At 44.3% G+C, this 20296-nt stretch overlaps 1 protein-coding gene and 1 long non-coding RNA gene across 15 annotated transcripts in view; one reads left to right on the top strand and one right to left on the bottom strand.

The window, feature by feature from the left end:
- The window catches only part of Satb1 (SATB homeobox 1), a 93402-nt gene extending 73939 nt beyond the window's left edge, over window positions 1-19463 (bottom strand). For 3 of the 14 annotated variants that reach the window (XM_063267076.1, XM_063267070.1, XM_063267068.1), the window contains exons 1-2: window positions 18704-18872; window positions 12729-12765 (exon numbers count right to left, since the gene is read on the bottom strand). The gene's annotated coding sequence lies outside the window, so the exon portion shown is untranslated. Of the gene's footprint in view, window positions 1-7296; window positions 7465-9061; window positions 9143-12641; window positions 12766-18703; window positions 18931-19389 lie in introns of those variants that run through there. The other 11 variants (XM_063267078.1, XM_063267073.1, XM_039083478.2 and 8 more) reach the window with 8 other exon arrangements.
- On the top strand, window positions 544-15562 carry LOC134480317 (uncharacterized). Its single transcript, XR_010054681.1, has 3 exons — window positions 544-649; window positions 6480-6681; window positions 15319-15562. It is a non-coding gene; the product is annotated as an uncharacterized LOC134480317 (long non-coding RNA).
- Window positions 19464-20296: the final 833 nt, after the last annotated feature.

The raw sequence follows: 20296 nt of genomic DNA on the forward strand, positions 1-20296 counted from the left end.
GCGGGGTCCCCACGCGGGCGGCGAGGCCGGAGTCGCCGGCGGCCCGGGAGAGGCGCGCGGGGGTCTGCGCGCTCGTGTGAGCGCAGCTCCCCGGACGGCTGCCCGTCGCTCGCTCGTTCGCTCGTGTCCCCTCGCGGCCGCTCTGCCCCCATTAAACCAGGAGTTGACTCATCCCGGCCGCGGTGGCCGCTGCCGTGCCGCGCTGGGCTCCGCGCGTCCTCCCGGGCTGCAGCCCTCGCCGCCGCCGCTGCTGCCGCCGCCGCCGCTGTGGCTGCCGCTTCTTCCTCCTCCTCATTTTAATGCGAGGCACCGGCTGGCAGCGCAGCCTCCTCCCGGCCGCCCGCAGCCTGCTACCCCGGCGGGGCCGCCGCGTCCCGGGCGCGGGAGGGGGAGCGCGGGCGGCGGGGGCAGGGTGCGGGAGGGCCGGGAGGGACCGGGCTCAAAACCCGGGCTGGAGGGCCGGGATCGGGGGAGGGGCGGGGGCGGCGGCGGCGGCGGCGGCCCGGGAAGAGCTGAGTGGGGCGCGCGCTGGCGGCCGGGCGCGCGAGCATCCGTAATGAGCCGCGAGCGAGAGGCGGGCGGCCGGCCGAGTGTACACAATGCCCGGCGGCCGGGGGCGCCGGGAGGACGCGGGGGGCGCCCCGGGCAGGTGCGTGCGGGCAGCGCGAAGGAGGGGTGACTAGAGGACCCTGAGCCGCCCCGGGGGGACGGGGGCGGGGGCGTGCAGGTGTCACTTGAGGTGGGCAAGCAGCTAGTCGTGCTGGCGAGAAGAGCCCCGCGGAGTGCCTGGGTAGGAGGGCAAGAGAGGCAAGAAGCCGGGTGACGCTCGCCCTAGTACTTATTCTCAAAGGAATGTGGTCTCTTAACTGCCAAGAGTGACATGCAGTAACAACTGAGTAAGGGCTTTCCGAACAAGTCAGAGCCATAGATACTTTGGACTTCTGAAACGCGGCCCGTAGTGCTGGAGTTAAACTAAATTTGGGTCACTGGAAACACACACCTGACTTGCCATTACAAAGGAAAAGATGTCATCACTCTTAAAATACTTCCCATCGGGCGAATATAGGAAAGTTTGGGTTAGTGAATTCATCTGTTGTAGCAATAAATACTTTTGTCATCGACAAAAGATCCCCAGTTACATTACTGGCCATTATTACACAGTACGACCTTTAGGTAATTTACTAAATACAGTCCACATAAAAATGAACACCGTGACATCCACCTAAAATTTAAAAAAAAAATGCATCTTTTAATCACTAAGGTTTGTGCCACCGGAGGAGCCAAGTGTTATATTTTGAAGAACTGTTTTGAAGAATGCAATAGATTAGGGGAGAGATGTGTAGAACTGAAAAACACTGTGATACACTTTTTTTTTTAAAGCAACAAGTTAGGACAACCGCAGAGATAAGGACGAAGATATGCAAATGAAGCTCTTTAAAGCGACCAATACACTCTCAGGCACAGTGTTTACAACTAGAAGTCTAAAAAAAGCAGAAGGTAAAGTAGGGGAAATTACTGCCCCTTGGGGTGGGGTAGAGGGTGCAAGTTTAGGAGGAGCACAAAGAAAATAGATTGCTCCAAGAGCACCCAGGTTCGACCACAAACCGGAAAGGTTAGTCAAAATTGAGGAAGGCAACCGTGAATCTTGGCACCAAACCCTTGAGAAAAAAAAGAAAGAAAAAAAGGACATGTGATAGCAAGGCAGAAACATACCATCCAAAACAAGGGAAGTTTAAACCACCTTCACCACAAAGGCTAAAAGGACATTTTTTAAAGCTGAAATGTGTGGGAAATATGGAGGCTATTTACAGTATAGTAATCAATAAGGAAAATACAAATACAGCCAAATATAGCACCTGTGTGGGAGTCTGTATTGTGACTGGAGGCTAAGCTTATTTTGAAAGATATTTGATATTTAAAAGAACACACGTGATTATCTTGATAAGAACAATGATGTTTTTTCAATAGGATACATTAAACTTTCAGTCTCCACTGTGGATATCTGAATAGTCCTTCAAATTGGTAATGCCTGACATGTTTCCCTGAAACCTGACCTTTCTTAGTAGGAACAGTGTGTTCTAGTGTCATGCTGGATGAATTAACAAACAATAATAAAAAGAGAAAAATTATACAGGCCTACAAAGGCAGCAGTATGTCACTTGCTAATGCAAGTCAACTTCAATTGAATTCTTAGAAAAAAGAAGGAAGGAAGGAAGGAGCAGACTGTTGGTCAAAACAAATTCTGAGCTGAAAGACAAGAATACTAAAAACACAAAAAGGTTTCTGAGATGGGCTACAAGGGGATGAAAATACTATGTTTCTCCAATAATTTTACACAAGTAAATGTGACAAAATGCCTCCTGATTTCCTCAGCCTCCCGGGGACCTGATCCATGCTGACATAACCTGGGAAATTTTAGTCTTGACAGCACCTTTTACCCAGGAACCACAACCTATTTATTTATAAACAAATGCCATTGAAGTATGGAGTAAGGACTAACGTGGCCTGGGGAACTGACGGAATGAAGGAGCAAAATGCCATGTAATAGTAACTGTTATAAAGAGTAACAGTATAGGAAAACCACCAACCTATTAGTCATGCACATATGTCACTCCTAAAGCTATCAGTTCTTAAAGAATAAAGTATATGTCCTGAAAACTGTCCGGGGGAGAAAGGCCCTCAGGCTAAGACCTCATGATGCACCATAGTGAAGGGCTGTCTTACTATACATGCTCATGAGAGTATGCGATGTGTGTAACCATCCTCATTAGTAAACGCGCTCTAGGTACTAAGTCCTCATCGGTAAAATCCCATCAAAATAATAAGAGAAAAAGAAAGGAAATTATATTGGCTTCCGAGACCTACGTGATCATAAGCGGTCAGGATAGAGACAAAAATGCTACCAGGTTCTACAGGGACATCTTATCTTTAGCCATAAAGATACAAGCGACTGTTGAAGAAAAGTTAAAACAAATTAGGATTTATAAATCTTGCTATCGAACTGGAGAACTTCAGCAGCAGCCTAAGTCCTGCAGCCCCAGTGCGTGAACTATTCAGCGCATGGGTACCGTCAGAACAGCACCTCAGTCCTCTCTTGCATGGAAAAGGGCATCTGAACTGTATGGAAAGGCCCATGGAATATCATAACAAATGCGCGAGACTTTTAAAGACTTCATGAAAGGACTGCTGCGTGCTTCAGATGTTCTCCGAAGGCGTTAAGACACATTTAGAGCTGTGAATGGTGTGTATAGTCTTAATAAACAGAGAAGGCATTTCGACCCTGAATGCTTTCCGATACTGCGGTTCCTCTGGTGCCTGTTAGTAAAGCAACACTCACCAGCAAAACGCTTTCTATGGACATGGTTTGCCTTGTGTTTATCTTTTTAATTTCAAATACAGTTGGCCGTCTCCACTCAAAGTAGCTCAGTCTGTGTCACACATTGCTTTTTGTCATGTCAACCCTTTGTTTTGGCTTCGGCTGCAGGTGGTGTCCTCTATGTGTGAGTTTCTGGGAATATGGTCCGTGTTGGCCATACAAGGATGTCTATTCCAGGCCATATGTTTTGCTGCCGTGTGTCTCATTTTGTCTGTCTGGGACGTCAGTACTGATTTCTACACATTTCTTGAATGGACCAAACACCACTTTGCTTGAGCAGGGTGGGGAACAGTGGGGCTGAAGCTTCATCAAGGCATATTTTCGTGAGGAAATGCAATATCCTGTAGATATCTGCAGCCTCTTATCTCATATTATCTATAACCAACATCATGACAACTGCGTACAGTTTAAGAAAGCAGCTACTTGCTCAAGTTTGTGAGCCCAAAGTGTGCGTGTAGCTTTTATAAACTACATGTCTTTGGAGGTCATGGCGGGGCATGTACTGACTGACTGAGTCTGATACCTGTGGGTCCTGTAGCCAACCTGACCCCACCTCGAAGTTAGCAAAGTTCAAGTGTTCTGCCTCATCATTTCCCGTACTAAAGCCCTTGACTAATCCTATAACAAGTTATGGGTCCTGGTGTACATTCTTCTACCAACCTGCATTTCTCCTTTGTAACAGCCATCACCTTCTTAATCAACTAACCACCTGAGTGATTATTAGTGAGGTAAGCATCTCCCTTATCAGGCTGCAAGCCCTTTCAGTGAGGAAGTCCCCACTAATTACCATAGATTGAGAACTGAATGCAGTATTCTCGAAATATTTGCCTTATGACTGCATAGAGAAGAGCAAAGAGCCCTTGGTGTCCTTTGCAACCAATCTTCACCAGTAGCTGCACTGACACTAATTTTAAGCATTGCAAGTTAGTCCCTCCATCCCACTTTGAGTGTTCCATGGTCCCATGTGGCTAGTGGCTCACACAATCGTACCGTGTAGACTATACGATGCTTCCCCATTACAGAACGTCCTACTGGACAGCATTTACCTAAAGAACTCCTGTAAGAGGTGAGTAAGTGAACCCAGGATCTGACCAGAAGGAAGCTTGGAGGTGCTGACTGGCTTTCAAACGTTCTAAAGATGTCTGAATGCAGGCCATTTTCCATTTTCCATTTTAAAATTAGCCCAAAGATCTGTAATGTTGCCTGAATGAGACTAGTGAACACAATTTAAGACAGCTTTCCAGTCATGCCTGCACTTGAGAGGGTCCTGTAACACACTCGCGACAATGTGCAATTACCATATAGGTTGTTTGCTGTGAGTACTGTAATACCATAGGCACACCGTTATAAGAGACACACAGCCATTCCACCTGTACTGCAGCTTCCTGTGATGCTAACACAAACCCCCTTAGCTATGGAGTTTTGTAATGGAGATACTTAAACAGAGTACCTAGCTACCAAAACCTGGTACAGTACACTCCAGAAAAAAAAAAAATGTTAAAGGCTAGAAAAGTTCAAGGAGAGAGCAAAGTATGAGGATGATGATGAGCAGGTCCAAGATTTCAGTGGTTCTGGGCTTTTCCCTACTCAAGGAAGCTGGGTTTCGGTTCTAGCCAGACTGATAGTGATGAAAAGATGTCCCCCAATTCCTCTGAGGTTGGATGCAAATTCGCAAAGGTAACTTGTGATGCATTTTCGGCAAGTCAGTATCACAGCAGTGCTAGCTATCATGGCTGTCAAGTCAGCTGGGCCTCTACACCCAACAAAAAGGAATTTCACTAACAAGGATTTATTGAACAGATTTTTTTTTTAAGCTACCTTTCCTTTCACAGACATTAATATAAACCTTTCATGAGGCCTAGTGGAAATAACTTCATCAAAATTAGTATTTCTATCTAGACCCAGATCTAAAGCCGAGTAAGGATCAGTAAAGATTCCTGCAGTGCCAATGAGCCCACCTAGTACAGGACCACCATTCTGCCTGTTTCTAGATGCCTGGTTTGATTTTATGGCTCTTGGAATAAACTTCAGACACCCCCCCCTTTTTTTTTTCTCATAGGACCCTTCAGCTACTTCTTTTAATGCACAGCTTAGTTTAGACTTGCTGTCCAAAACCTGGTACACTGCAGGGGAAAAAATGACTACAGCTATGACTATGGCTATGCTACGGCTATGGCTATGACTACGGCTATGGCTAGGGCTAAGCTACGGCTATGGCTATGCTACCACTACTGCTACAGCTATTTCCCTTCCCTGCTCTTCTATCACACTACCCATTCTACTATCTCTGTGGCATTCACGTTCTAAACTGGTACCTCCAAATTGCAAGGCTCAAAACATCTTAAAATGTATCACATGTGTGCATATCCCTGGAGTCTTTCGCTGTGCCTGCGAAGAAATCCCAGAACTCTTTGCACAAAGGGATCCTTAAGAATCTTAGAAAGGCAGAGTATGGGGACCACAGCTTACTGCAACTGAATCGTTGAAGATGTGTGAGCCAGGCAGTGTTTTTAAGGTTTGCAGGATTGTTTCTGCTAAGTAATCAGGTCAGGCATCCACCAGTGCAGGTAAAATTTTAGAAGCAGGGACTCAAAGAAGCCCACTAGGTTATCCATGAACTGAAGTTTTTAACCTAATCCTGGGGACACTTAGAAAGGCAGGTTTGTTTTAAGTACCAGCAGTGAGAGCTCCAAGACTCAAGGAGTAGATGTGCAGGCATTTGTTTGAAACAGTCAGATCAGAGGGTAGGAACAGGATATTAGATCATGAGTTGGTAAAAAGAGGTATGCTGTCCAAGGAACCGTGATAAATTAGCATTTGGGCACTTGCTTGAGATTTACTGGGGTGCCAAAAATCCTATGCAGGTATGTGATTTATCATCGCAGACATAAGCGACTAACCACAAAATTACACATGGAAGCTCCGTTCTGCAACCAGTCTATTATTTACTGGAGCCAGAACTATCCAAGTTTCCTCTAACCCGCCCCTTTTTTCCAGCACAGATGAATGTGATTTTTATTTTCCCTCCCCTCATAACCACTATTTAACCTTGAGTGGGCTTTTCTAATAATTGAAAACTTTTCTTTGTCCTTTTCTTTTCTAGACTATCACTGCATTTGAGCAGAACCAAAGTACTCAAGCTGTACATGTCCTGGATGCCTTTACAGCCACTGAGGGACACTTCAACCTCAATTAAGGAGGGCAGGACTCTTGGGAATCCGAAAGGACTCTAATGCCAATGAATCCTGACAGCCCTTGCCAACCGTTAGCCAACATATACCAATCAGACTTCCTTGGAGATTCGGGTATTATTATTATTATTATTATTATTATTATTATTATTATTATTAATGTTTTCCGGGCTAGTTGCAGGGATAAAAAGTTTAGTTGAGGGATAAAGGCCCAAATGCTAATCCAAGTAATGTTTGTGGAGACATCAGCCAAAAGCAATATCTGGTAAAAGCAATATCTGGTACTGTACCGCTATGAGCAAACCGATGTCACAGGACACTAGAGCAAAGGAAAGGCATGACCTGAGACAAATCCTCAGCTGGAAAACAAGCTGCCCCCATTTTAATGCCTGAAATTTGATGGACAAAGGCAGAGGTCAGTTCAAAGGTAAATGCTACTGGGTTGGTAGAATTCAGAGGGGCCACTAGTGACAGCTGTTTATATTGGTGTAAATATAATCAATGCCGCTGAATTGTATCCTCAATATCATGGAAACGGCACGTTTTGGGTTAGATATTTACCACAGGAAAAAAATTTAAACCAAATAGCAGAGCCAACCAATCAGCTGTTCCTATATGCAGGAGAAATATATCATCATTAACACCTTACGCCAAGCCTCAGAGAAACAATGGGCTCCAAGACACTGGACAAGCCATCCCTGAACCAACTTCCCAGGGCTTTGTCCTTACCTGGCAACAGCCACAGTCCAGTCTGTAACAGACAACTGATTCATAGGACGAGTGTCTGACCCAAAGGACATATTAGCCTGGTAATCACCAACCAATATCTCACCCGTTCTGAAGGACCTCCAAATGCAAGAAGATGCTGCTCTCTTTAACACTGACTCAACACCGAGCCTTAGCAAAGGAGGAAGAGAGGAGGGAGACGGGAACACATGAGAACAGTCAGTCCAAATATTCTTTGTGTATCTTTTCGAAATGCACAATGATTACATTCACAAAATAGCACACCTTCCCTCAATCACTCAAGTAGGAAAGCATCCTTGAGAGGTTGACACAAGTGTAATAATATTCTATAAATTGTCTGCATGGGATGACTTTAGACTCTATTTTTTAAAACAAAGGTCTTAAACCTAAATTTAGTTAACTTCAAATTTAGTCAGTTACTTCTCTGGTAGGGATAGGGATCAATGTAGTTAACTTCTAATCCAACAATTACAAACATTCTTCCCTATGCTATGCTACCCTGGATAGAGTATTACATCATCTATTCCTGCTGATCTCATAGTATACATTTTTATATTAATATGTTGTAGACCTAAATTAAAGATATATTTATTATGATAAAAGCATTAATTATTATAAATAGGTTGACAGTTTAGCTGTGGAAGGCCTAGTTACCTGTCTGGAAGGTGCCTCTCATTAACATGTTCATTGTGAGACTTAATTTACTAGAGAAGTAACATGGACTAGTTTCCATGTAAACTTCCAGCTGATAAGAACCAAAATGTTTATAAATAATACTACACTATACTTTTCAAGAACTAAAGGGCCTTGAAGCTATTTTTTAATCATTTATTTTTACTTGGTAAAACCCTTTTTTTATTTGTATTTTTTATATATAAACACGTGGGAGAGAGACAACGCGCTTGTTTGTACACAATTTTGATGGAGGCCAGCTTGTAACTGTCTGGAGACTGTACTGCTTGAAGGATGCTCAGTACTGACTTTTCTCCTGTTACAGTAGAAGCAAAGCACACTGAATAAAGATGAGACTTCTTTTCTCTCCTTGAGTTAGTAAGGCCCTTGAAACCAAGTCTTGAGTTCCCTTTGTAGGAAGGGAATTTATCACTAGAAGTTTACACAGCTTTAAACAGGTGTATCTTTGAGGCTGGAAGTGGCTACAGTTTAGGATATAAAGCTAACTCTTGTGGTATCCATAATAAACTTGCAAAACCCAATGGCTTGGCCTATATCTAAGTATGTATAAATATCATGTGTGTATATAATGTGCACATGGTATAACATGATAAATGTACAGTTAACACTTGCATAACATGCAAGAATAGATTACTCAATTAAAAAGTGGGGCACCGCTGTTTTCATCAGAAAGCCTTTAAAACCAACAGTTAGTGTAATACCCTATTATTAAGCAACTCCCACTGAAAGGGTCTCTGATTCAGTAGAAAACAAGAGTGAAGAATAGAAACTAGGTGTGGGTCTTCCTTCCCACCCCACTATCCAGCTGAGTGGCCATTAGCTAAGGGGGATTCCACATCTATAAAACAAAGGGACAGAAGCAGATGTTTAGGGACAGATCAAGGTGTCTGTGCCTTTACATTGAATGTAAAAACTCTGTTCACTTTAAAAGGGAAATAAAGACACAAGGAAATGTCTCACATGCCATATTAGATGTTTATCTATATATAAGAGACAGGTGTCAAACAAACAAATTAAAAAAAAAAAGCTAAGGCATAGAGAAACTTTAACTCACCAGATTCCATCTGCTACATTTGAATTCATGCATAATTGATTATCCATGACTGGTAAGTTCTTTTCTCAGTAGCCGTCCACAGTTTTCTAAACATTATGTATTAAATCACTACTAAAGTAGAAGGCATTTCAGAAACGGCAAGGCAGAGTAGGAATATTTTAAATGAAAAATTACATGCTGGTTAATAATAATACAGCTGACCTATGTTTAAGGGAGAGAAATTTTAATCATGTGCATATTAAATATTAATAACCTATTCTGTTATTGTTATAATAAGGTTAAGTAGGCTTCTCCATGCTTAAGGAAAGCGAGAGAAGGAGAAACACATAATAGTACAAAAGATACAGAGATGAGAGGCAGACATAAGGAAAATGTGTCAACAATAAACAAGAGGAAATGAGAAAGTAGGAGAGGATGAAGGCAGAGGCGAATCTCTATGTGTCATTATGACTGCCAGAGCACTGGCAAAGAAGCAGCATCCTTTTATTTCAATTTTAATCATTTCTGAATTTTAATACCCAGCTCCTTTTGTAATTCTCCTGGCATTCCCCATATGCCTTCATCCCAGCCAAAACACCAGTGTAAATTAAATGGCAGCCAACCACACTAGTGATGTAGCCTTCCCAAAGAACCTACCAGGTGACCAAAGGCAAAGAAAAAAAAGGTAACCCTACCTTTTATCCCTCAGGACCTCCCTCCAGGCAATTAACTGTCTCAATGTCTGCTAGTTTCTTTAATTTTGCAAAGGACAGTGGTTAGGGAAGCTACAGAGAGAATCGTTAAAAAAAATCAAGCAAGCCAGTGGTAATACAATAATCAGTGACCATCAGGGCCTGGAAAAATGAGTTTGCTCTCACTGGCACTAAGGAGCATCACATGATTATTTAATTACAGCTCTAATTTTTGTCTCGTGGATGGCAACATATCAACAATTAATAGGGCAGATAGAGGAGAGTGTGTTTTTAAAGAGACAGAATGTGTGTGATAACGCAATAGGTCACACAGCAGTGCACCACTTAAAGCATATTTTTTGGAATGTAACTAAATAGGAATGTCTTGCAAATAGTCCCACGCATGCTTTAAAAACACAATAAAAATTTTTAAAGAGGTCTCTTTTTTAGATAACTTTCAAAGAATGCCTGTAACCTTTGCAAAAGTTAACATCTAGCTAAGGAGCCCTATTGTTGACTCCTGTGTATGTTTTAAGGGGTGAATGGAAAGCCTCTCATATAAGCACCCCAAATCCTATCCTATTGGTACATGAGGCTCGTAACTACAGGGATTTTTTTGTCTCTATGCATTCATCATGGCTGACATCTACATAGTGTGGTCCTGAGAAAACATCACTGGAGTTGGAAAGAGGGAGTAGAGATCAAGGAGACTGGCACCACTCACCAGCCCTTTGCTGGGCTCTGGAATACCAGCCTGACCCCTATGTGGAAGCCCAACCTGAAATGCAGGGTATTGCTTTGGGTTGATTATGGTGAAGTTTGTTACCACAGCCCAACAGCAAAGCACCATGAAGCTAAACAGAAACTTGACATAATCCTAAAGGAAAGGATAAGACAGAAACTCTAGTGCTGTTATCCAAAACCCAGCAGAGGACAGAGGACACGCTTAAAGAAGGGACACACTTAAAGGGAAACATTAAATAATCTACCCAACTGGATCACGGGAGGATCAGATGCTCATGTATGAGCAAAAAATGAAAAGCTTTGAAGAAAAGTCTCTTTTTTTTTTTCAATAAACCTTTACCAGCACAAGCTATATTCACTATTACCCAATTATTAATTTTGCTCTCCTTAAATGAGTGCTTGCTATATGCAAGACAGAGAATGCGAACTGTCCCTTCAGTTCAGTTTGTGTGGTACAGAAGTGTAGCTTATACTTAATTCCGTTTTTTAGTTTAATACCTTGTATGATAATACAAAACAGCAGTACCTATAGGCTTCCCAACATAGGAATGCGCCTGTGTTTTTTAAATGCTATATTATGAGATTACAAGGTCTACAGATCCATCAAGGGAATTCAGTTAACCAATCCACGGGAAGTGTTTAGGTATTAAAACCCTGTGGTTCCACTCACTTATTGTTTCGCTGTGACAGAAGCCATTGCTAAAACCTAGGTTTGAGATTTAAGCAATAAAATCATCGCTGTGGTCGGCTACTCAAATATATTTCAAGTATTGGGTTATATGGAATTGAGAATAATACAATTTGACTAAAGAACATTAGCTACAATGATTCCACACCAAAAAAAGAAATATATTTATCAAACTAAATCAACTCAGTGTGCTTCTCATGCTTCTTATTGGCCAAAGTCAGAAACAAGAACATGTGGACATCTCAAAATACAGGATGGAAAAGCTAATACTACAGAGTGATGGCCACGTGTAATGCCAGGAGCAAAAGCCAGGGAGCCAAAGCTAATGGAACAAGGGAAAACAAAGGCATTCCATAACTTGTAGAAGTTTTAAAATTAAAGTATCTTAGTGAAAACCCTTGATGATTCTTGACCAAAAATGTGACTCCATACATTTGTAAAGGTATTTTTCAAGAATCTAGCAAGCAGCAGCTTGTATCCAAGAGCATACATCATTCTTTCTTAACATGGCTGTTAATATACAGTTAACACGTCTCAGAAAAAGGCTGTAATTAACCGTCTACTGCTCTAATAACACTAATAAGCATACAGTATGATTAAAATACAATGACTCTATACACAGTAAGGCTGTCATTTTTAAACTTTTAAGATAATGTTCTAAATTGTTTCTTAGTCCTCTTAAACCATCAGAAGAGTAGCTCACCTCGAAGAGTTTTTGGAAGCAGAGTTCGTGCCTCCCACAGACTAGAGAACTGGTCTACCATTAAGCAAGGCATCTGTTGTTTCCCTTAGATTATTTTGTGACTTCAACAGAATCTCTGAAAATGTAAAGCTGTAAGCATTTGTATTTTGTGCTTCAATCACTAATAAAATATTTTCTTGGCAAAGGAACAGCTTGCTAAATATCAAGAATTGCATAGAATTAATTGTTGTTGATCTCCAATGATTCCCATTGTCTGGTTCCCTGGAACAGGAAAACTCAATTGCGTTCAGCATCAAACAGCTGATTATGGCTACAAACTACTCAGGGATCCCTTCACTTCAAAAGATATCTGCATAGTGATTTTATTTTGCTTATAAAATTATTACAATGAAATATTTAGAACATAAAATTTCTTTTGCCTTTAAGTCTTTAATATACTGAAAACATTAAAAGGCCACACTGTCATATACACCCTTTTAATAGCACACTAGAAAATACTGAGTAAGATTACAGAGGAATCTGTAGCCATCAGCTCTGGCTTCCAGGAAAACTACATCTGAAGAATTCCCCACCACACAGATGACACGCTGCCTTTTCTTTAAATACCTAAAGGAAAGAAGGTCTCCGAATTTCCCTCGTGGAGACTACTAGCACATCTCACCATCCAAGGAAGAATGAGGGCTGAATGCACACTGGAAACCTGTCCTAGGAACCTGATCCCAAATCACCCACAGTTAAGGGGAAGAAAGCAATATCCCACAGACAAATGCCCACCTACACACCAGAGCAATCCGTCTGTCAGTCCCGGTGGCTGCAATCTGATTCTCCACATGGAACCAAGTCGTAACTTCTGACACTTACCCTCTCAAATACCAGAGGCTGGTCTCCGACTCTAGCCCTAGAAGAAAAAAGTCTTTGATGGGGTGACAGTGCGAAGTTCTCTCTGGCACGTTAGCAAGGCAGGCTCGCCCAAAATGAGGTGGTTACCAGTTGCCTGGGAAGCAGCTGGACCATGTCTGCAGATCTGAGGGTGCGCCACAAATCAGGTCATAGCTCTGAGTAGAGTCCACCCCCTTCAGCTGGGTAGAACGCCCTCTACTTCCTGCACACCTAGGTGGAGGGAGTGAAGGGAGCAGCAGAGGGAGGCTGGCTTAGATCCCCAGGCATTCTAGTAAAGTCACAAGCAGGTGAAGCCAGACATCTACCTCCTCTGCAAGGGTTCCCCCTCATTACTGGGACCTGCACCCCTAGTATTCAAAACCGTGTTCAACAACAAGTGGGGCTCCAAAATGAGTGATGGTTAAAATAAAATAATACACATGTAAAAGCTTTATCCAGCAAGATATGCCCTCCCCTGGAAACAGAGCAGATTCTGAATGTTCGATTCCAAGCTACTTCTCCACTAAATGTCATATAACTGGACCAAATAAATTCCAGCAGAAAGCAGTGGCATAAATTCTGGGATATCAGCTAACTATTTTTCATCTCTTACAACTGAACTAAATCCCTGACTAACTGAATCACATCCTTGAAAGTCCATTGAAGGAGGAGGGGGTTAGAAATACTATTACAAACCTTCAGACAGCAACAACTGTGCAAGTGATACAGAATGACTTGAAGGAATAAAAATAGGCCAATATGCTAGAGAAATTCTCTACTACTAAATCTCACCCGGAATATATATACACACAATCTGTATCTATTTACTCTACAATGAAATATCTGATCTTAAAAAAGACTTTAAAGAAATAAACAGCAAAAGGTACCGTTGGCATAAGATCAAAAGTACAAAATAATGTGTGTTAATGTATTGATCACACTTTATGAAGACATCAAGTTTAAATAGACTCACCATTGAGAACAGCAGTTAGCAATGCTATATAAATTACACGGGAGATACTTTTCTTTGGGAGAGTGGAGGGGAAGAACCTTGTGTAACAGATTTAATTTACATGGTTGCTGTATTAAGAGCAGAGTCTGCTCTGATGTTTGTGGAGTATGTGGTTAGGGATTGACAACTGTGTACAGGCAGTAAGTCCGAGAGCTCCTTAGACAATTTAAACAACAATAAGCATTTTCTTGAGCTAACCATGAGTTTGAGCATTCAACGTTAGCAGGATTTTTGAGGTCTCAAGGGGACCCTGAAAGAGAGGGACCTTGAATTGAAGAAACAGGTATATTCAGTATTATAAAATAAAAGTAGCAACAACACTTATTTTGAGGATGGCAGATTAACAATAAAGAGAAAGTGAGGAAGGAAGGAAGGAAGGAAAGAAGGAAGGAAGGAAGGAAAGAAGGAAGGAAGGAAGGAAGGAAGGAAGGAAGGAAGGAAGGGAAGCCAGCCTGTTTAGAGCAAAGCTAAGAAGCAATCGCCCAGACAGTAAATTCTACTTTATAGGTATCTTTGCAGAACTGTATTAAAAACTGAAGCATTCCACCCAAGAATGGGAAGGGAAGGGTCCTTATCGCAGACGCAATCTAAGGAATCACATAGTTTGATCTGTTTGGAACTCTGTGGAAAGTTAATTTAGCAAAGGCATACTTGACTGTGCTTGTGCACATCCGTCCAGGGGAGGCCTCAGGATGACTGTGTTTAGTGGCATGCCAACATGCTGGGGGGTTGATGCTGCAGTGGGGGTGCACGGGAAAAGTGTCCAACATCTCTCCCAACTAGTTTTCACATGACAGAGATGAGAATATGAAACGATTCTTTTTTAAGAGTTTTGCCACCAGGGAACGGGAAGAAAAACTCCTGTCGACCCCTTCCTCCCAGCCAGAAACAGTGTGAATCGCTGGGTTACAGCCCAGGTAGATATTAAAACAGAGACAGAGCCATTATTTAGTGGTGACAGGAATATAAATACGTGCACTAACCTATAAACTGGTATTTACTTCAGGAAGGTAAGTAATATTTTTCCTCTGATTGCTGAGCTGTCAGTTTAATGCAGCGTAAATAAACAGTAGGTGCCTGCTAGCTCGAAGTAGGAAGTGCTCAGTGCACACGAGGAGCAGACTACTGAAGCCTGGTGTTCATCATGCTGAAACATAACTTTCATTTTACCAGAAAATATACCCTACTGTGGGTTATTTTTTTTTTTGCCTGATCTATTAATTAACTTTATTTTTAAAAAAATCATCACACAGTTTTAGAATATGAGAACTAAATCAATTTCAAAAGCAAATACCAAAAAGGAGTGCTTCATATAATAAGCACAAACTATTTAAAGGCAAAAAGGATAAAGAACATATTTTAATAACAGAACCGAATAACCTGAGTTATTTACTTTACTCACAATCATCCTCCTCTGCTAATTAAAAGCAACTGGCACCTCTAATATTCTGTCACCTTATGCTGGTGTGGTCTCTTCTATGGACATGCACAGTTTGCTCTCCGGAACGTGTAAAAGGAAGCCACTTATAGGGATTAAGCGATGCTCCCCTCTTTCAACAGGAAGAACTCTGAATACTCCCAAGAGAACAGCCAGGTCTGAAGAGCCTTCCTACATTCCTGTACAATGTGCTTTTCTTTCCATTCTATGTATGGCACGAAGCTACTGCAAAACAGAGCAACTCGTTTCCCCCTCATCTATGGGTGCTGAGAAACAAAATTTTGTGGTATCATTTTAAATGAGAATTCATCTAAAAAGTATAAAAGGACACTTGGACTTGGCAAGGTTTTCCAGGTAAAACATGAACACGATTCTGACAATCAATCAATAATTTGCAAAGGAAAAACGGGTTTTTTTTTCTTTTAAGGAAAAATATTTTCTACATTCCACTACAATGTCTAGACATAATTAGAAGATTGATTTAGTCATGCACTTATGTACTTCATCAGTTCCAAGTACTAACATAATATTAATTGCAATCATACAAGATAACATGTAGGGAAGAAATGGCTTCTGTGTATGTGCTGTTTAGACATTTACAAAGCAGGTAAAACTACTGGAGTGCTTTAGACAGCCCCTGTTCCATACCCATGTTGTGTTTAGCTTAACGCTGTTTGTAACCAAAAGATTTCTACAATAATGAGGAGCAGGTGCCTGTCACCTGACCTTTTAGGCCTAATTTACAACCCACAACCTGTCACATGAAAACAGCATTGAGACTCCCCCTAGATCTTCAGCCCTTGCTAGTTGAATGTGGTGTTTCTCAGCTATCACTCAGCGACAGCATGTCCTATTCAGTCACAGGTTCACAGAGCTGGCAACAGACTTCTTTGAAGACTAAACCAATATTCATTTTGTTGTTGCTTTTGTTGAAAATGCCAAGAGACAAGGAACTACTTTTGTAGATTATCAACTGAAGAAGAATATATTAATTTATTACAAGGGAACAAAAGGCATTCCTTGTGAATACTTTTACATACAAAGAACTATTATTTATTACATATTTCAGCTTGTGGGAAAGTAAGGAATGCATTGATTCTGGAAATAGCTGTGTGGATTTGGGAAGTTCTTTAGGTCTTTATCATTGTTCTCCCTCTCCTACCTCGCATACATTTTAAGAAGCTATTACTTCAGGGAGGAAATCCCTATTTGTTCTTTTTTCATCCATCATCTGGATTCATTATTCAGAAAGGAAAACAAAATTGAGCAGTGATTTTATTTCTCTTGCATAACCTTGTTACATGTAGCCATATTCAAATTTAACAATGCCTTGTATTTTATTGCTACTGTTTACATATTATGTATTACATATGACTGAACAACTCTACATTTAAAATATTGTTGCCATTAGAAAAATGAACTAATAAGTGTCAAATGGAGATGAAGAACAAACATACTTGGTATATTTATAAGATGAGGTCATTTAAAATGCACACAAACAGGATGGCTATTTCGCCACTTTTGCATGTTATATAGCATGCACATTGCTTAAAGTGTATTTACTTAACAATGCCCTTAACCAAGTTAATTAAAGTCTTTCTGCCGGGTAACTGTGTTAGAGCTTGGGAGGTAGTGAATGATGCCGCCAGTTACTTCTGCTAAGTTAAGTTGAAATTAAGCACTTATTATAACCTTTCCTAACAATGTGAGAAAGACTGAGTAAATATATTAAATTTGTTTCACAACAGATGCTTGGGTTGTTAATATTTAAGATGCCTATTCATGCTATTCCTGTCTGCACATTTGTCAAAAATGTAAGCTTGAATGCTAATGTTTGCCAGCAGACTGGAGCAGCCAGTGTATGCACTTACTACTGTTCTACAAAAATAATATGCCATAGAAATAAAGAACCGCTGCTAAGTCATAGCACGAGTCCTACATGGAGGATTCATAAAGGGGTTTAGAGTCAACACCACAACACCGCTTTCCTTGGGTTTAAATTATGGCCACAACTTACATACTTACTGAATCCATCTATCTATCTGGAGAATCTGACTACGAAATAAAATTTCACTCTTTCAGAAAATCACTTTGAGCAAGGTGTGAATTTAAGTAAAGTTTGGAAGTCTGTCACCAGGTGCAAACTCTGTAAAACCCAGATACTGCTTAAAGACAGAACCTGACTCCTGGCGGAGAGAGGCCAGACTAGCTCATTCCCCTCTTCTGTCTTTCTGGGAAAGTCGGGTGCTCTGGCCTCCAAGGGTACAAATATGGAACCTCAGCCAATCAATCGGGAGCAGAAGAGGTTCTCTCCAGGGAATTAGGTGTCTTCCTGTCCCTATGGACAAGTGAAATCCAAGTCTTAACCCTGGGAATCCGGTATACCACAGAGAAAGTTCTCCCAGGAAGGGCGCAGGGGTCAAAATTGTCAACCGGGCATTTTTGGAAGATGACCCTGTGGCTGACATCTTGTTAAGTAAAACGTGGCCCTAGTGGAGGCCAGGGCCAAAACCTCTACCCTGAGCTCTAAGCTGCTGTCCTCTCGGTCTTCTGGGATCATCCCAGAAGGGACCTGTTTTGCTCGGCCAGGCACACGCACGTGTCACTGTCCGAACCTGCCACTTGCCCTTTAATCCCTTGCATTCGGGCTCCCCAACCCCAGTTTGGCCACTCTGGGAGCCCTGCAGTAGAGGAACACTGTAGAAGGCCGCCGCTCTTGGTTGTGTACTGTCACAGGGAAATGAAGAGTTGACCCTGGGGCTGCACCTGTGCGGCCATAGCCCCAAAACTAAGACACCACGTACCTCCTCCAGCTTCCCGCCCAAGCCCAAACACCTCCAGGATCGACCCGCGATCGCCCGCGTGGGCTGCACGAGCGCTGTACTTCGGCTCTTAAACTCTGGGCTCCAACTTGAGCGCCCAACGCCCGAGTGGCTCCCGGGATAGAGAAGTTGCCACAAACTTCCCAGGTCCCCCTCCACCTCCGCTCGCCACCAGAAGAAAGGCTGGCCAGAAAAGAACAGGAGGAGATGGGCTGGGAGAGGATGATGAGTGAACTCTTAGATCGGGCGCCCGACCTTTCCAACTCCACCCGGCACCTCGCCGCCTTCCCGACACCGGGGCTCACGGAGCGGCTCCCCTTTCCCCGCTTGCCCGCCGAGGGCTTCCCCCCACTCCGCCTTCGTCCTCTCAAGCGGGCCATGCCCACGACCTGGACGAAAGTGTCTAACCAGGGACTGCGGGGCAGGTGTGCGGGAGAGGCAAGGACACCAAGTAAGTCCGCATCCCGGCCACGTCCCTCACTTCACCAGTCCAGTCCCCCCGAGTACCAGAGCGGGCGCGAGAGAAGGGCTAGCAAGACCGCGGCACCCTAGGGGTGCAGAGTCGCCCCAGCTGGAGCCACTGAGAAGTTTGGATCGGTTCCGCATCCGCAGAAAACGGAGGCAAGCCGAGAAAGAGACCCAGAGCAAGAGCAGCACCGGTAGGGAGCAAAGAAGCGGGACTCACTCAGGCGTGGAACCGGGGCAGCGCGGGCCAGCGGTGCGGGCCGAGGCCGGGTCGGCTCCCCGCGCGGGCGCGCCGGGCGGCGGACTTCCCGGGCGGCGGCTGCAGCTGCTGCCACCTCCCCGCCGCCGAACTGGCGGCCGCCGCGGAAGTTAATGGCAACTTGACTTCAAGTTGTCTCCTCTCCCCATCCGAAGTGGGCGTTTAAAGGGGGCAGAGCGCGGCGAGCAGCGAGCGGGTAGCGCGCGGGGCCGAGGGGGAAGGGAAGGGGCGGGGGCGGGGCGGGGCGCGGGAGGGGGCGCGGGAGCCGCTCAGAGCCCGCAGTGTAGAGCGCAGCGCAAGCGATCCGAGCGCCCCCACGAGAGCCCCCCAACGCCGGCCGGGGGCCGTGAGTGCCTGGGGCACTCGCCGCTTGCCGGCGTGGGGGGCTTGCGGACCCCACAGCCCGAGCGACCGGGCCCGGCCTGCCTCCCCCGCGCCCGCAGCCGCTTCTCCCCCTGGCGGCAGGATCCTGGGCCGCCGGTGGCTCCGAGAGCGCGCAGTGGAGCCCGAGCCGAGCCGAGCCCGAGCCACCGTGGCCGCCACATCCCTGAGCGCCGCCCCGGTGCAGGGTCGCTGCGGGAGAGCGACCCCGCGGCCGCCAGGGTAAGTGTGGGCGAGCCCCGGAGCCCCACCGCCCGGGCCCTCACCTGCACCGCCCCCGCCGCGCACCCTCACCGCCCGCCGCTTCCTCTTGTCGTTGTTTGCCTGGGCTTTGGGGGTGCAAAGCGCGGGGCATTGGTGTGTGTGCCAGCAGAGGAGGAAGTCAGGTGAGAGGCCTGAGAACAACCCCAGCACCCCGCAAGCCAGCCAGTGTGGGGTGTGTCGCTCCCCAGTAGGGGCATGCAGGCCAAGTTTTCCCCTCTCTTCAATGTTTGATGGAGATCTTTCCTAGAGGGGACCTCCTTCCCTTCAGGCTGATGGGCTCTCCCCTCTTCCCATCCTCTTCTCCTGGGCACCCCTATTGAGGAACACATAGTGGATGTAGGATGAGGGGGTCTGCAGGAAGCCCCCAGTTATTTGTATCAGTATCATTTTCCGGTCGGCAGCTGTAGGTCGACAGACCCAACCAGAAGGAGATGCTTAAGCGGATGTCCAAGTCACTTCTCCCACTCTGATCCACCCAAAAGCTGGGGCAAAAGGTCAAGAAATGAGGATTTCGTGGGAGGGGAGGCAGGGCCCAGGGACCTTTCCACGTGGTGAAGCTCCAAAGAACTCTCAAAGATCAAACTAACTGGAGGCTCGGGACCCCCAAGCTAAGGAGAAATTGGACTCTATCAACTTTAACCCACTCCCCTGCCACTCCCCCGGCCCCTCCAATCCCCAGCTCTAAGGAAGCTATCAACTAACAGGTCTTTTGTTTCCTGTTGTGTCGCCTTCAAGAAATTTGCATTGAACGTGACGACAGAAAATTACTACTGTTTACTCGAAGTTAAGGGGATTGCAGAACGAAAACAGTTTTTACTTTTCTCTTTGTGTGTTTGGCAAGGAGTGGAGCTGTTAGGTTCGTGGCAGGAATTGCAGAAGCTCAGTGGTAAAAATAAGGACTGTAGAACT

Source organism: Rattus norvegicus, chromosome 9, assembly GCF_036323735.1.
Source record: "Rattus norvegicus strain BN/NHsdMcwi chromosome 9, GRCr8, whole genome shotgun sequence".
NCBI lineage: Eukaryota > Metazoa > Chordata > Mammalia > Rodentia > Muridae > Rattus > Rattus norvegicus.